A 13,606-nucleotide genomic window follows, 5' to 3' on the forward strand; every position below is an offset into this window, starting at 1 on the left:
GCCAGCCCTGGTGGAATGTCTCTTCCTGTACACTGTGATAAAGGCTCAAGTGAGCAATTTGGCCCTCATCCCCACAGGGATGCCGAGACAGGTGGGATGTGTTCTGAGGGTGATCAGAAGATCACTCTTTCCATGTCCTCAGCACTATCACTTTCCCATAGAAGCCCACAGAATTCCCAGAAATGTAAGCACTGTGGACAAACTTTTGAGTCCAGCATGATCCCGGTGGGACTATGTGAACATCCACTCAGAAGAGAAACTCTTTAAGCACTGTGGGAAGGACTTTGATGGATCCTCATACCTTATACATGGGAGATTTCCTACTGGAGCGTCCGTATGCATGTAAGGAATGTGCTGTGGCCTTTCTCTGACTCATAGATCTTAGTATGCACAGAAAAAGTCACACTGGAAAGAAACCATATGCATATACAGAGTGAAAGTCTTTGCTTATTCCACAAGTCTTAATACACAGAAAAACTCACACTGGAACACTGGAGAGATAACATATATTTGGGAGCAATGTAGGAAGGCCTTTGCTTCTTCCTGAAGTCTTAGTTTTCATAAATTCTGTTTTGTAGAAAACACTTATATATGTGAGGTTGGTGGAAAGTCCTTTCATCTCAGGTCTTTCTGAGCATAGGAATGTTCATACAGGTGAATGAAACACTATTCGTGTCACTACTGTGCCAGGGTCTTCACTTACTATTCAAACTTTTTTGTCTATAAGAAAACGCACATTGCAGTGAATCCATGTATATATGTAAGGAGTGTGGCAAGGCCTTTGCTTATTTCACAATCCTTTTGTGACACTGAAATTTTCATATAGGAGACAAACCTTATGTTTGTTATGACTTTTGCAAAGCCTTCAGTTTCCCCTAACTCCTTATTAAACATAGGAAAATTTATTCTCGAAGAAGACATATGTAGGGATGTGGGAAGATCTTTACTCAATCCTCAAGCTTTGCTGTGTTAGAAAAATTTTTCCTGGATTGAGGCCTTATATATGAAATGAATGCAGGAAGATTTTGATGCAATTGGCATAGCTTTCTGAACAGGAAAATTCACAGTGGAGAGAAATCTCATAAGTGTAAGGAATGTGGAAAGGGGTTCAGTTTGTCTCCAGCCCTTACTGCACATGTGAAAAGTCATTTTGCAGTGAAAAACTACATCTGTCAGGACTGTGGGGAGGACTTTCCTGGATCCTCGGGCCTTATGCATAGGAGAATTCACACTGGAGAGAAGCTATATATAAATATACATATTTATATATGTAAGAATATATATATTTATGTAAGAACGTGGAAAGGGAATTATTCTCACCTGCAACTTTAAAGACAATCCTGGAGAAAATCCTGTACATAAGGAATATAGGAAAGCTTGCATGTTCCCTCAAGCTTTAGTAAATATAAAAGTTATGTCGGATCAATCACTTCCATGATAACAATGGCCGGCGTCAGAACAGGTCCCTTAAGTAAAACAATTTTAGTTTCAACAAGTATGTGGGGGATAGATACAAAAGTACAGTAAGGAAGGAAATAATCCTGTTATATGTGAAAGCTTCCTGTGATACTAGTACCGTAAGTGAAAGGTACTTGCTGATTATCCCCTGCACCATGGTTATGACAATGTCCTGGCATGTGGACTTCCCAGTATGTTAACTGGTAAATAATGGATCTTAGTGATAAGGCAAGGTGGAAGGAATTAAATAAGAAGTAAATAGGTACAAACATCGCATTTTGCTGGGTACTGTCATGACTCACCATGTTTTCATTCTTGGCTGTGACTCTGACTTGGCTCAGAGGCCCTGCTTTGCATAGATCATGGCAGAGATCAATCAGGATGCTGTGGTTCGCCTTTTTTGACTTTGTATAGACAGCCAAACCTCTATTCTTCAGGCCCTTTTGTGTTATGTTCTGGGAGTCACATCCAGCAGTGCTGTCCATAATTTGTGTCCAGGTAGAGCCACATGCAAAGAAGCACTTCATTCGCTGTAGCATATCTGCACTCATTGTATTCGGTTTTCCATTTGATTTACACAAACATTGAGGGTAAATGTTTTGAGACTTACACTTTGTAAGCAGTAAAATCCTAACAATCTCTTATACACCAAAATGGGACCATATAGAATCCAGATGATTGAACCTGAGTCAGCTGCGTACAAGGCAAACACCCTATCCACTGTGCTTTCGCTCCAGCCAACCAGCCTTACACATTTACCTACATTTTCCTAGTTGTTCTCTACACAGCTGGTGTCTGGCCCTTTAAGGCTGCTTGCAGAAGTGGAAGTGACGTCACAGCCGGGCATTTATATGTTTGCATGCAAGATGCTGGATCTGGTCTCCATTTGTTAAGCAGGTGAAGGGAGAAGAGGCTGTCTGTCCATCGTAGAAGGGGTCTGTGAAGGCCGGTTTCGTAGCAGGACACTAGCGGCCTCCCGTGAGCACCCCGCACCGCGCCTCCCAGTTTCTGCACTGAGGGGTGGAGCCAAGCCAGTTCTAAGGACACTTTTAAGCTATTTCAACTGATATCCACGCGGTTCCTGCCGCCCGGTGGGGTTTTGTGGGGAACTCGGAGCTTTGGTGAGTGCAGGGAGGGCTGTGCTGGGGCGTAGGGGTCGCGGGTGTGAGTGTGTGATTCTGGGGATCCCCTGCAGCTCTGCTGTGGGATGGTGGCAGGTGGGCGTGGGGCCGAGTGGGTGGGGCGGGCGCTGGGCCGTCCCTACCCTCCCAGCTTGGGACTGCACTGGGCCCTGTCTTGGACGCTTTGGCCCCAACCTCACTGTTGTAGAAGCTGCAGGTTCACTTAGAGGACCTGAGAGATAGTACAGCGGTTAGGGCGTTTGCTTTGCATCTGGCCCACCAAAGATCCATCTCCAAGCTCGATCAGGACGGGTGCCTGAGCGCAGTTAGAAGTTTCTCGTCCATATCGCCGGTGGTGCCTCCAAAACTATAAAAGGACTGTTCATTTTTGAGGGGCAGCTCCCTAATGACAAATGACACTGTAGCCCTCAGTCACTATTCATTAGTAGCCTTGATTTCCAGACCATCCCTTGGGTGGGGTTCTAGGGGTGGTTGCAGTTTGCAACTGAAAATTTACTTTGGGGCTACTTTTAGTTGTATTTGGGCACAAATATGTAATCTCGGGGCTTCCTTAAGGAGCAGCACTCTGGAATTCTTTTTATTTTAAGTTCTTTAGGTTTCATGTGAGATGCTGATTATCAATCAGGGTCAGCATGGGAAGCGCCCCTCCCAGCTTAATATCTCTGACACCACATTGTTGTTTTTTCTAACGTAGAATTTCTGTATCCTAAAATCAATTTGAAAATTGCACCCCGACTCTTCATCTCTCCCTGATTAGGCAAAACCCGGCTATTACACTGAGAGTTGTGTTCAAATAATGTCCGGACATGTGCTGCATGCCTTTGGTGGCTGTGGTTGGTCTCCCCACCCTGGCCGGTTAAGGGTAACAGAGGATCAAAGAAGGAAACAGGGGCCAGGCTGTTGGTGATCTGCTGGATATTAACCCAAAGTGTCTTAGGCTTCATCTGTGAATTTCCCATTTTGCTCCTCCCAGAGAAGCTTATCATGTCCTTGCTAACATCCCTGATTTAGTTAAAGTTTATCTTTAACATTTCCTTTGTATTTTTCTTCGCGTTGTCTCAGTTCCCCAGGCCAGTCTTGATTACTTATATGCCATAACTTTCTGGTTATTCTCAACTTTGTATTTGTACTGCTTTGCAGTTGAAGTGGCCTTGTATTTGTACCTGCTTTCCTGTTTCCCCTATAGCATTTTTATGTTTTCACTCTACAGCAGTGTTCTTTGGTTAAACACAGAAAGACCATCAATGCTTATACTCCTAGTATTTCGGAGTAGATGGACTCAAGTATATCTACTCCTGGGCATAATTGCTTGGTCATAATTACTTGACTCGGGCTTCAGTTAAAGTAGTTCCTAACACCCCAAAAGGGAGGTTCTGCCATGGAACTTGTATGGACCAGGGGCAAGTGGGAAAACTACCCCAGCTTCGAAATGGAACATTCTAGAAAGCACATGTGCATTGTCTTGATGCAAACAGTTACAACATTAGACACAGGATCCCCATGGGGAAGGACAAGGTAAACTGGCCTGAAGACTTAGTCTGGGATTTACAGTAAAAGCCTTGCTTGTTCTCAGAACCCAGAGAAGTAAGTGTTAAAAGCCTTATTTGCACTGGGGGCTGGAGATATAGCATAGCAGGTAGGGTGTTTGGCTTGCACACGGCCAACCTGGGTTCGATTCCCAGCATCCCATATGGTCCCTTGAGCAATGCCAGGAGTAACTCCTGAGCGCAGAGCCAGTAGTATCCCCTTGTATCACCGGGTGTGACCCAAAAAAGCAAAAAGGAAAAAAAGAGCCTTATTTGCTGTCAAAGCCCAGAGAACTAAGTGTTGGGATATTTGTCTCTTACTGTGTTTATCCAAACAACTACAAATGTTGATAACTTATACAACTAGAGGAAAAGATAAAAGCAACGTAGATGTCCCTGGGAGACAGAGTGTCTCCTTGGGTAAATCTCCCCATGAGAATTTACTCTGCCAAATGTTTATCTGCGTAAATGATCAGTCACCCCTCTGGTATGGTGCTTACCTGTCCCTTTTTGATGCCAGGGTAGCTCACAGCTCTCCTGGGTCCATCCAGTCTCTTGCTTTTGGAGTGCTAAGAATAAAGGACAGATGAGGCTTAAGTCTCATATACATGACAATGCCCAGGAATATATAGTATCTGCAGTTAATTAACTCTGAAGTTACAGAAGCATAATATTGCCTTCCTTTGTCTAGACAAAGCTGAGGGCTGGGGGCATGGCCATCCCAATCCTCCCAGTAAAATCTTCCCAACTTGGGACTGCACTGGTCCTTGCTCAGGAGCAAAAAAGGATATTTTTCTATAGTAAACTGTAGAGGATATAAAGGAAAGAGAAAGTCAACATTTTATTTACAAATACAAAATCCAGAGATCTCTGGAGAATCTGACTTTACAATTCACAGGTTGTGATTAGGGAAAATGGGTGAATAATGTATAGGGGAAGCAGAGCACAGGGAATTAAAGATGAATAGTATGGAAATGGGTGTGATTGGGATGGGTGTTACTCAGTAAGCCTCAGCTCCTTGTAGCAGAGGAGAAATGATGAACCAATGTTAAACCTAAATTGTTTAGAACTAGAATCCAACCAGGGTAAAGTATTTTGTTTTTTTTAAGCAAGAAAGTTTTGGTTTTCCAGGAGTAAGAACATTTGCTCAGGAATCCCACTGGGTGTGCTAGGAGCACGTTTACTTAGGCCCGGAGCCATAGTACAGTGGGTAAGGACTTAACCATCCAAGCAATCGACCCAGGTTCTATCCCCTGCATCCCATATGGTCTGTACCAGAGTGATTCCTGCGTGAAGAGCTAGGAGTAAGCCCTGAATCTTCCGGTTGTGGCCTCGAAACAAAAATCACACAAAGTCACACTTATATATACACATATATATGCACAATGGTGAAAGAACAACAGAGATTCAGGAGAAACTGTGACTTTCTGTAGCACGGACAGATCAAAAATATGGGATTATTTTTCTTTTTTAGGTCACACTTGGCGATGCACAGGGATTACTCCTGGCTTTGCACTCAGGAGTTACTCCTGGCAATGCTAAGGGTACCATATGGGATGCTGGGAATCAAATCCGGGTTGGCCGCGTGCAAGGCAAACGCCCTACCCACTGTTCTATCTCTCCATCCCCAAGAATAGGGGATTTTTAAGGACCAGAAATTTGACTCTTTTAATGTTTCACTCTCAAATTTGTCTTTGTACATCATCCCCCCCCCCCTTCGGTAGAATTTGCCTTTTTTATTGTTAAATTTTTCACCACAGCCTACAGTGCTCAGTGTTTACTGTTGTCTATGAGCTCAGGGATCATTTGACAAAAGTCAGGGGAACATTCTGTGTTTAGATATCATTGGTTCAATGTTAGGTGACAATGCAGGATCAGGGGACTTCTCCTTACCCCCAGGCCCCCATTGTGTGACTGACCAGTCCAGCATTTGCCTCTCCACTCCTTTATTCGAGTCCATCCCACTTGCAGCACAGATTCACCTGGGTGGCAAAAAGGTTCTCCGTGCCTAGACTCTGGCTCTTTAAGGTACCTAATGGAAACGGAAGTGATGTCATAAGTGATGTCATAAATGTCATGGTTCATTTTCCATCCCTGAATCAGACACTGGGACTGTTGCTCACTTGGCAAGGGACATGTAAATTTGTGCCCCATCCTGGAAGGGGGAGTCTGAAGAAGGATTTAGTTGCAGGACTCAAGCAACCTCCTGTGTGCACCCCGTGACTTCCCGTTTCCAAAGTCTGAGACAAGGGGCCGAGCCAACTTGGGGGGTACTTTTTCACTGGTTTTGCACTTGTTCACCAACATCCAGGTGAATCGTGAGGTGTGGTGGAGGATTTAGGGGGACGCAGAGCTTTGGGAGTGCAGGGGGGGCTGTCTTTGGGTTCAGGAGTGACAGTTTTGAGTTCGTGATTCTAGGGTGCCTCTTTGGCCACGATCGTCTCCAGCTCTGGGATTGGGCAACAGTGGCTGAATGCGGGAATCATCCGAGGGCTTGGCTGTTCCAACCGTCCCAGCAGTCCCATGGTTGAACCATCGGCCCTAAGCTCGCTTCTGTGGAATCTCCAGATTTGAGGGGCAGAGCTTCAGCCCCTGCACCTAATGGCAGGAGACTTGTTGCTGGTCATTTTCATTGTCTGCCATGAGAGCCGCGATCATGCGGGGTATGTGAGGGGGAAGGTGGCCTGCAGGTGGCTGAGGTTTGCCAATGAAAATGTATTTGGGCGGGGCTATATTGGTTCTTTATATTTAAGGGGGGAGAGAGGGCACATACCCGGAGATGCTCATGACTTACTCGAGTCTCTAAGCTCAGGTATTGTCCCTGGCCATATGGGATGCAGAGGATTGATCGGTTCATCTAGTCAAGGGCCCAATTCACATTATTGCCATCTAACCACAATACTTGTATATCTTTTTTAGGCTCATGAATTTCAGCTCCCTCACATCAAGCTGCAAAGCACCCCTGACTCTTTATCTCTCCCTGAGCAGACGGCACAGGCCATTGTGGTAAATACTGAGGTCCCCGGGACAGAGTGCCCAGGTTCATGTCCTTGTTAGCCCTGTAAGCGAGTGTCAAAGATTTGTCCACTCTAAGTCACATGGTGGAGCCACATTGCAGGCTACAGTTCCCTGGGGGCAGCAATGCTGCCAGCCTGAAGGGGGGTGCTAGTATTAGGGAGCTCCTGGACTGAGAGTCGGCCCCTGGCAGGGCTGATTGGGACTTTCCTGTGGGAGCCAGAGAAGAATCCGGGAATCAGAGAAGGCTGTCTTTTCCTCCCCTGTAGCCTGGGCCCAGGCTCCTCTCCTGAAGTACAGCACAGATGCCAACAAAATTTGCATCCCCAGCGGAGACAGGAGCTTCTTCCATTGTCTCCCAGAGGTGGATTTGTGAGGCTGTACCCGAGGGTATGGCTGGTCTGGCTCAGAATTGGGAGGAGGTGCTCCTCTCTGGTGCTCACTGTTCTGATTTCTCCAGGTCTTTGCATGGAGCCTCCTGCTGATACTCAGAACAATAGTGACAGTAGAAGATGGTGACACGGCTTCTGATAAACCGTCCGCAGGTATAAGTAGACGGATAGAATGATATAAGGTAGTATCAGGAGTGCCCAGGTTTCCTGGGCCTTCTGTTTTGAGTTTCTTTTGGACGGATTCCAAGATGAGACTTATGATCGCGGACTGTCCCATTCTGCTGTTTGAAGCTGCTTTTGTGTATGTTTGTTTTGTTTTATTTGGCTTTGGGGCCAGCCCAGTGGTGCATGAGGAGTACTCAAAGCTCTGTGTTCAATGCTCTTTCCTGAAAGGTCTAGGTGATCAATGGGATGCTGGAGGTCCAAAGGTTTCATCTTGGGTTTTCTGTTTTATTAGGGGTGGCAGAGCAAGGATTCTCGCAATCATTCCCTGTGCTGCACTCTGGCATTGCCCCTGGCAGTGCTTGTGGGACCATATGGGATGTCCGGGATCGCCAGTCCTACATGCTGTCCCCGGAATAGCTGTCGTGTTACGCCAACCTGCTTCTTTGGTTTCTTTTGCATTGTTTTTGTCATCAGCTTTCCTCTTGACTCTTTGCTCTGGATTCACAACTGACTGGCCTCAGAGCACCCTGGGGTGTGATGGCCTCGTTTGCGTCCTGGCAACTACAGTGACTTGGGCCCCCAGACTTGCTTTTCTCCTATTATGTCCTTCCTACTTTGGAGAGACTACCTGCTCGGTCATACAGTCTTGCGTTCACATAATCTTGTGTATGGATTTCTGGGCATGCTCCGATCCCAAGGAGAAAGAGCCAAGGATCTCTGAGGCCAGTAGACATGTTGGGGTCACAAAACTTCTACCTTGTTTGAGCAGGATTTGGGGCAGTCCTGAGCAGTTAGTTCCTACAGGCACACATGCCATGCACTGCTCTGAGTAATTTTCTATATGGACTGTCGAGATCTCAATCCTAGTGGTCATGTGCTGTGGGGTTGCAGCGGTGAGCGTGCAGTGTTTTTTGCTACACCCAGGGATAGTCTTTTGGATCGTACAAGTCTGTGTTCAGGTGATCCTCTCTACAGTGCTCACTGGACCAGTGGTGCTCGAATTGGCCGGGGCGTTACCAGGAAAGGCAGATACATCCAAGAACCTTCTGTAAAACTTCCTCCCACTTTAGCAGATCCAGTTGCCTTATGTGATTTTTGGGGCCCGTCAGTCATGCGTGTGCATGGAGGCTGGTTCATTTGGAATGGAGAGGCCCTGCGACAATATAGGACCCTGGTACCTAGCCTCAGAGTAGTGGGAATGAGGTTAAGATAGACTCTGACTCCCACCCTTTTTGTGTGCTGACTCAGGATGCAATGAGCTTCCATGACGTGGCTGTGAACATCACCCAGGAGGAATGGTCATGCCTGGAGGCCTCTCAGCGGAAGCTCTACAGTGACGTGATGCTGGAGACCTACCAGCATCTGCAGGCTGTCGGTGAGAGCAGTGTGGAGCCAACCTTGTCTAATGCGGTTGGGCGGCAGATGTTTGCAAGCAGCGCACGTGGGTTAAATCCCAGGCATCCCATGTCATCCCCAAGTACCAGCAGCAGTGATTTCTGAATACAGAGTCAGGAGTCACCCCTCAGCATGGCCAGGTGAGACCCCAAAGAACACAAAAACCAACAACATACTGTGCTGATCAACCCCCTGTCGGCCATACACAAGGTCAGGTCTAGAGTATTTGTGGTATTTTCTTGGGTCTTATCTCTCGAATAACTAGAAATATGTGGCATTTTGGAAATGGACATTCTGTTCATGCTTTTCAGATATATGCCCACTTGTATCAGGAAAATATGGGGATTTACCTGTAACCATCTCCCTATCACTTATCCATGCCTCTGTCTCTGTTGGGGCAGGGCACTCTGGGATAAAGCCTGCGGTGATCTCCTGGCTAGAAGGAGGAGCCCTGATGTCGGGGAGGAGAGGCGTATGTGCGGATGAGTGTCTGAGGACCCTTCCTGGCTCAGACCCTGTGCAGTGTATGCGTGCAATGAACATGTAGGAAAGACGCTACTGAGACTGGGGCCTTGGTCTCCTGGATCCTTGGGTCTGTGCCGCACTTATGCTGCTCTTCATTTCCCTGGACTGTCAGTCACAAAATAATCCTGTAATTTGCTTCCATGGCTTTTGAATAAGTAAGACCATAACAGAGCTAGTTTGGATCTGAACGATAGTACAGCAGGGAGTGCCTTGCAGTGCCTGAAGGTGACCTGTTCTATAATTTGTTCAATAATCTGGTTCCCTGAACATTCCCAGGTCTACTCAAAAACAAAAACAAAACCTAGTGTAGAATTGCCAAGATCCTCACAGCTTTCCACTATCCGAATCTTTTCTTTAGTGTGGGACTCTTTGTACTTTGAGAACCACAGAGATGTACTGTTAACTACATGGCATCGTTATGCTACATTTTTTGACATGTGCTTGATTTGCATGTTTTGTTCAGTTTCAGAACGGAAACCGCGACTTCAGGATTTGGCATTACAGCACTTTGATTTGGGAATGGGGTCAGCAAGTACGAGTGAGTTGGTAAGATTCGCTAATTCAGAAAAAATATTATTATGCCAGCAGGAGTGGACCAAGTATGTGATTGTTAAGGTGGAAGGCTGGGAATGGCAGGGAGGAATTCCAAAGCCTGATGCTTGAAGTAGAGGACCCTTAGCTTCACTAGGTGCTGAAATCAACCATGTTTAAAAATACTGTGAGTTTTTATTTGCTTGAAAGTGGTAGTTGTTTAGAAAGCTAATTTCTGCGCCCTAGAGATGGTGCAGTGAGAAATATAATTGCTTTGCACATGGACAGATATTCCTTACCCAGCACACCTTATAGACAGCATAGACTCACAGAAATGATCCTAGACACTGCATGGTGTGCCCCTCCACCAACCCCACCCCCAATAAATAGAAACTACAAAACAGAAAGAACAAAAAACTTCATTGATCCTGAAAGCCATCACTTGTGGTGAGAGCTTTGCAATAGACACGTGGTCTGTCTCAGCTGCGTGACGATGCAGCGTTGTCTTCACCCCTGCATCACAGGTTCCACACGGAACTTTAAATAAACCCGCATGTGGATCTATTTCATTTTCTCTTGAAATAGATGCTTCCATTTTCTATAGAAGGAATTATTTCCAGTTGTATTCCTTCATTAATTTAAAGGGGAGAAAGCCTCAGAATTTACTGACTCTGCATCCATCAATTTTGTGTGTTCAACTTACAGTTACATGAAATTATTCTATTGTAAGACAATTCGTATGTTGGAAATTGCATTTGTGTGGTGCATATGTGTGAAACCACAGCTGAAGGGCTCAGTTTTTGTCAGGAAGACTCAGTGAATAAGTCAATAATTAGAATCCTCTGTTGTTGTACAGGAAAACTGCCACCCCAAGTGGAATGTCTCTGATCCTACACTGTGTGACAATGTCTCTAGTGAGCAATCCTACCCTCAGCCCCATGAGGACGCCGAGACAGGCGGGATGTCTTCTGAGGGTGATCAGAATGGTGAGAGCTACCTCACTCTGAAGAAGTCCTCTCCTGGAAAAAGTTCCTTGGAGTACGATATTCTCAGTTCACAGGCAAAAAATTTCCCAATGGGGCACCTGCTAGGGAGAGGAACACTGTTTATAGTGAGTCCCTCACAGCAACATACCCTCAACCAAATCACCGTGAGCAGAACCCATCTAGGTGTAAGGAAGGTGGGGGAGCCTCCCCATGTTCCCAGCACTGTGTTTTTCCCTTAGAAAACCACAGTGAACAGAATCGCCAGAAAAGTCAGCCCCAAGAGCAAAGTGTGAGTCAAGGGTTACCCCATCATGACCATATGAATATTAATACAAGAGTGAATCCTTATATATGTGAAGAATGTGGAAAGACCTTCAGTAGATCAGCAAATCTTATTTTGCATAGGAGAATTCATACAGGAGAGAAACCATATAAATGTCAGACTTGTGGGAAGGCCTTTATTCAGACCTCACATCTTAATAGACACATGAAAACTCATAGTGGAGAGAAGCCTTATATATGTGAGGAGTGTGGCAAGGCCTTTACTCAGTTGTCAAGCCTCAGTAGACATGCAATTATTCACACTGGAGAGAAACTGTATAGATGTAAAGAATGTGGAAAGGCCTTTGTTTGGGCCGCAAGACTTAGTTTACATAGGAGAATTCACACTGCAGAGAAACCGTATATATGTAAGGAATGTGGGAAGATCTTTGCCGTAGCCTCATATCTTAGTGTACATAGGAGAATTCACACTGGAGAGAAACCACATATATATAAGGAATGTGGAAAGGCCTTTGCTAGAGCCTCAAAACTTACTGAACATAGGAGAATTCACACTGGAGAGAAACCGTATATATGTAAGGAATATGGGAAGGCCTTTGCTGTAGCCTCAACTCTTAGTGAACATAGGAATGTTCACACTGGAGAGAAACCTTATCAGTGTCTGACATGTGGAAAGGCATTCACACGGTTCTCTTCCCTTACTCTGCACATGAGAATTCATACTGGAGAGAAGTCTTAGATATGTATGGAGTGTGAAAAGGCCTTTACTTCTTCCTCACAATTGACTGTGCATAGGAGTATTCATAGTGGCGAGAAACCATATATATGTAAGGAAAATGGGAAGGATTTGCTACAACCTCAAATATTAGTGTACATAGGAAAATTCACACTGGAGAGAAACTTTATATGTAAGGAATGTGGGAAGGCCTTTGTTTGTCCTCAATACTTAATGTACATAGGAGAATACTCATAGGAGAGAAATCATATACATGTAAGAAATGTGGAAAGGCATTTTGAGAAGCCTGAGATTTAGTGTACAGAGTAGCATTCACGCCAGAGAATAACTTCACTTCCTGTTAGTCGTCTATTTGCTCTAGCGGGCGCAAGTAACGTCTCCATTTGTCCCTGTCGCGTGCTAGTGTAGCCCAATGGCATCTGTTCGCTCTGGGAACATGAAGAGCCTCAGACCGATCGTTCATGATCTTCACGAAGAAGTCTGACCATCTGGTAGGTGGGCGGCCACGCGGTCTTTTGACATCCGTGGAATCCAGTCAGTAACAGCTCTAGTCCAGCGGTCGTCTTTAAATCTCATTACGTGACCAGCCCATCTGATTTTTGACACCTTGGCAAACGAGACAGAGTCCCTGATTCTTGATCATCGACGCATGTCAGAACTCCGGATTCTTTCTCTCATTTGAATGAAACGTGATATTCCAAGCATAGCTCTTTCTATTCTTCTTTGGGAGACCTGAATAGCGTTCTCATCTTTTTTGCGTAGGGCCCAGGTCTCTGAGGCATATGTTAATGCAGTAAGAACAGTGGAATCAAACAGATGTGCCCGGAGCCGGAGGTTCTTCGTCCTCTTAGCTATTTCTTCGACGTTCTTGAAGGCGTTCCAAGCTGCTCTCTTCCTCCTGCGCAGCTCGGGTCATTTGTCATGTTGACTTCTCGACCTAGGTACACATGGCTGTTGCATTCGGAGATGGTCGTTCCGTTGAGAGCGAATGGGGTGTCAGGAACGAGGCTGTTTCTCATGAACATTGTCTTTGTAAGATTCAGCTGTAGTCCTACCTTTCCACACTCACGGTCAAAGTCGGCCAGCATTTATGCCGCTTGGCTGATGTTTGGTGTTATTAAAACAATGTCATCAGCAAAGCGGAGGTGGTGTAGTTGCCGACCATCTATCTTCACTCCCATTCCTTCCCATTCCAGTCGTCGCATGATGTTCTCGAGGGTGGCACTGAAGAGTTTCGGTGAAATGGTATCACCCTGCTGCACCCCTCTCTTTACATCAATGACCACTTCCTTGTAGAATGGTGAGATCCTCGTAGTGAATCCGCAACACAGCTCACGGAGGATCCTGATGTATTGGGCTTGAATGCCCTGATTGGCTAGGGCTTCAATGACTGCTTCCTTCTCAACAGAATCAAAGGCCTTCTTTAAATCAATGAACGTTAAACAGAGCAGCA

The 13,606-nt window shown here is 45.7% G+C and overlaps 1 pseudogene; it reads left to right on the top strand.

Annotated features, from left to right (window-relative positions):
• Nucleotides 1-11,454: 11,454 nt before the first annotated feature.
• The window catches only part of LOC130016786 (zinc finger protein 345-like), a 29,367-nt pseudogene continuing 27,215 nt past the window's right edge, over nt 11,455-13,606 (top strand).

Source organism: Sorex fumeus, unplaced genomic scaffold (genome assembly GCF_029834395.1).
Source record: "Sorex fumeus unplaced genomic scaffold, SorFum_2.1 ptg000168c, whole genome shotgun sequence".
Classification (NCBI taxonomy): Eukaryota; Metazoa; Chordata; class Mammalia; order Eulipotyphla; family Soricidae; genus Sorex; species Sorex fumeus.